Source organism: Triticum dicoccoides, chromosome 3B (assembly GCF_002162155.2).
Source record: "Triticum dicoccoides isolate Atlit2015 ecotype Zavitan chromosome 3B, WEW_v2.0, whole genome shotgun sequence".
NCBI lineage: Eukaryota > Viridiplantae > Streptophyta > Magnoliopsida > Poales > Poaceae > Triticum > Triticum dicoccoides.
The window spans coordinates 280,113,518-280,117,921 of record NC_041385.1 but is presented as its reverse complement, the minus strand read 5'-3'; positions in this window follow the sequence as shown (position 1 = coordinate 280,117,921).

Below are 4,404 nucleotides of genomic sequence, written 5' to 3'. Positions count from 1 at the left end.
GAGTATTCTAACATTCAATTCATGTATGGCTCTCTCAAAAGGTGTGTACAGCAAGGATGATTGTGGTAAACTAACAAGCAAAGACGCAAGTAATACAAGACGCTCCAAGCAAAACACATATCATGTTGGTGAATAAAAATATAGCTCCAAGTAAATTACCGATGGAAGTGGACGAAAGAGGGGATGCCCTCCGGGGCATCCCCAAGCTTTGACTTTTTGGTGTCCTTAGATTATCTTGGGGGTGTCATGGGAATCCCCAAGCTTAGGCTCTTTCCACTCCTTGTTCCATAATCCATCAAAAGAATTCACCCAAAACTTGAAAACTTCACAACACAAAACTCAACAGAAATCTCGTGAGCTCCGTTAGAGAAAGAAAACAAAAGACTACTTCAAGGTACTGTAATGAACTCATTCTTTATTTATATTGGTGTTAAACCTACTTTATTCCAACTTCTCTATGGTTTATAAACTATTTTACTAGGCATAGATTCATCAAAATAAGCAAACAACACACGAAAAACATAATCTGTCAAAAACAGAACAGTCTGTAGTAATCTGTAACTAACGCAAACTTCTGGAACTCTAAAACTTCTACCAAAATAGGAAGTCCTGTACAATTTGTTTATTGATCAGCAGCAAAAAGAATCAACGCAAAAGCACGTTCCTGTAATTTATCATAGCCAAATTTGTGCGCGCAAAGTTTCTGTTTTTCAGCAGAATCAAATCAACTATCATCGTAGGTTATCCTATAGGTCCTACTTGGCACAAACACTAATTAAAACTTAAAACCACATCCAAACAGAAGGTAGATGTATTATTTATTCCTAAACATAAGAAAATACAAAAACACAAAATAAAATTGGGTTGCCTCCCAACAAGCGCTATCGTTTAACGCCCCTAGCTAGGCATTGAGATTTCGATGATGCTCACATAAAAGACAAGAATTGAAGCGCAAAGAGAGCATCATAAAACACGTGACAAACACATCTAAGTCTAACATACTTCCTATGCATAGGCATCTTATAGGCAAACAAATTATCATAGCAAGCAAAAACTAGCATATGCAAGGAAGCGGAAAGAAACAATAGCAATCTCAACATAACGAGAGGTAATTTATTATCATGAAAATTTCTACAACCATATTTTCCTATCTCATAATAATTACATGTGGGATCATAAGAAAATTCAACAAAATAGCTATCATATAAAATATTTTCAATACGATCCACATGCATGCAAAGTTGACACTCTTCCAAAATAGTGGGATTAACATTAACTAAAGTCATGACCTCTCCAAACCCACCTTCATCAAAAATTTCATAAGATTGAACATTCTCCAAATATGTGGGATCTAAAGTTGACACTCTTCCAAACCCACTTTTAATATCATTGCAAACAATATTATCAATCTCATATTCATCATGGGGATTAAATAAATTTTCAAGATCATAAGAAAAACCACCCCAATCGTGATCATTGCAGCAAATAGTAGACATAGCAAAACTAGCATACCCAAGCTTAGGGTTTTGCATAATTTTAGCACAATTGCCATCAAGAGAATTTATAGGAAAATCATTGCAATCGTGCTTTTTATTCAAGGAGTTATCGTGAATCTCTTCATAAATTTCTTCATCATAATGTTCATATTCACGAATTTCAAGCAAAACCTCATAACGATAATCTAGTGCACTCAACTCACTAGCAATAGGTTCAACATAATTGGATCTCTTAAAGAGATTAGCAAGTGGATGAGGATCCATAAACTTTTAGCAAGCGAAGATGCAAGCAAAAAAAGAAGGTACATGGAGACACAAGATCGAGCGTAAGAGGGGCGAATAAAATGGCAAGGGTGAAGTGGGGGAGAGGAAAACGAGAGGAAAATGGCAAATAATGTAATGCGAGAGATAGGGATTGCGATGGGTACTTGGTATGTTGACTTTTGCGTAAGCCTCCCCGGCAACTGCGCCAGAAATCCTTCTTGCTACGTCTCGAGCTTGCGTTGGTTTTCCTCGAAGAGGAGAGGATGATGCAACATAGTAGCGTAAGTATTTCCCTCAGTTTTTGAGAACCAAGGTATCAATCGAGTAGGAGGTCATACGCAAGTCCCTTGTACCTGCACAATACGATAGCTACTCGCAACCAACGCGATTAGGGGTTGTCAATCCCTTCACGATCACTTACGAGAGTGAGATCTGATAGAGATAATATTTTTGGTATTTTTGGTATAAAGATGCAAAGTAAAAAGTAAAAGCAAAGCAAGTAAATAAAGTGATGGAGATTGATATGATGAGAATAGACCCGGGGGCCATAGGTTTCACTAGTGGCTTCTCTCAAGAGCATAAGTATTCTACGGTGGGTAACCAAATTACTGTTGAGCAATTGATAGAATTGAGCATAGTTATGAGGTTATCTAGGTATTATCATGTATATAGGCATCACGTCCGTGACAAGTAGATCGAAACGATTCTGCATCTACTACTATTACTCCACTCATCGACCGCTATCCAGCATGCATCTAGAGTATTAAATTAAAAACAAAGTAACGCCTTAAGCAAGATGACATGATGTAGAGGAATAAATTCACGCAATATGATAAATACCCCATCTTGTTATCCTCGATGGCAACAATACAATACGTGCCTTGCAACTCTTTCTGTCACTGAGTAAGGACACCGCAAAATTGAACCCAAAGCCATGCACTTCTCCCATTCCAAGAACTACCAATCTAGTTGGCCAAATCAAACGGATAATTCGAAGAGAACTGCAAAGATAACTCAATCATACATAAAAAAATTCAGAGAAGATTCAAATATTATTCATAGATAAGCTGGATCATAAACCCACAATTCATCGGTCTCAACAAACACACCGCAAAAAGAAGATTACATCGAATAGATCTCCATGAGAGAGGGGGAGAACATTGTATTGAGATCCAAAAAGAGAGAAGAAGCCATCTAGCTACTAGCTATGGACCCGAAGGTCTTAAGTAAACTACTCACACTTCACCGGAGGGGCTATGGTGATGATGTAGAAGCCCTCCATGGTGGATGCCCCCTCCGGCAGAGCTCTGGAACAGGCCCCAAGATGGGATCTCGTGGATACAGAAGGTTGCGGCGGTGGAATTAGGTTTTTGGCTCCTGTTCTGATCGTTCGGGGGTATGTAGGTATATATAGGAGGAAGGAGTATGTCGGTGGAGCTCCGATGGGCCCACAAGTTAGGGGGCACGCCCAGGGGGGTGCCCTCCACCCTCGTAACCTCCTCGGAAGCTTCTTGGAGTAGGGTCCAAGTCTCCTGGATCACGTTCGGTTGGAAAATCACGGTCCCGAAGGTTTCATTCCGTTTGGACTCCGTTTGATATTCTGTTTCTTCAAAATACTGAAATAGGCAAACAACAGCAATTCGGGGTTGGGCCTGCGGTCAATAGGTTAGTACCAAAAACAATATAAAAGTGGGAAATAAAGCCCATTATAGTCCAAAACAATAGATAAAGTAGCATGGAGCAATCAAAAATTATAGATACGTTGGAGACGTATTAGATGACCAGTCTGTACTACTTTCATCCCCTTTCCTTCCTGTTTGTACCAAGTCCGATGTACATACTAAATTCCCCCACCCCCAATTTATTTCAATGACAAGTATTTTTGGACGGAGGGAGTGTCGGTGTCAAAACCGGCGGATCTCGGGTAGGGGGTCCTGATCTGTGCGTCAAGGCTGATGGTAACAACAAGTAAGGGACACATATGTTTACCCAGGTTCGGGCCCTCTCGATGGAGGTAAAACCCTACTTCCTGCTTGATTAATATTGATGATATGGGTAGTACAAGAGTAGATCTACCACGAGATCGTAGAGGCTAAAACCCTAGGAGCTAGCCTATGATGGTATGAATGTAATTGTGATCGGCCTTCTAAGGACCAACCTTGTCAGGACCCCGACTCGATGTCACATCGATCTAGCTGGTAACACCTCATATCACTTTGCGGCCTCACGCACGGTATCCCCACGGGTGTCGCCTTACCTTTGCCCGGGACCATTTGCGCCTTTTGGCTCACGTATATGATAGTGTCGCTAGCATCCATATGATAAAGAGCCCGGGCTGACATGACTAGTCGTAAACCCAAAGTGGCACAGACTTACAGGGACAGGCATCCATGACCCAGCTTCGAACGTGTCGGTCATCAGCAAGTGGGTCCGGGCTGTAGCACTGGGCTAGCAGGACTCCGGTAAACCGGGCTGTAGCGGGCTAACAGGACTCCGGTACTCAAAGCGTGACATTTCCCCGAAGGGACAGACACAGGAACGAAGAAGGACACATGCCGGCCAGCCTAAGTGTTCCAGAGCAGTAGCAAGCTACCATGGCTCAGCGGTAACACTAGGAGACATTTCCCGGTAAGAGAGGCTACTA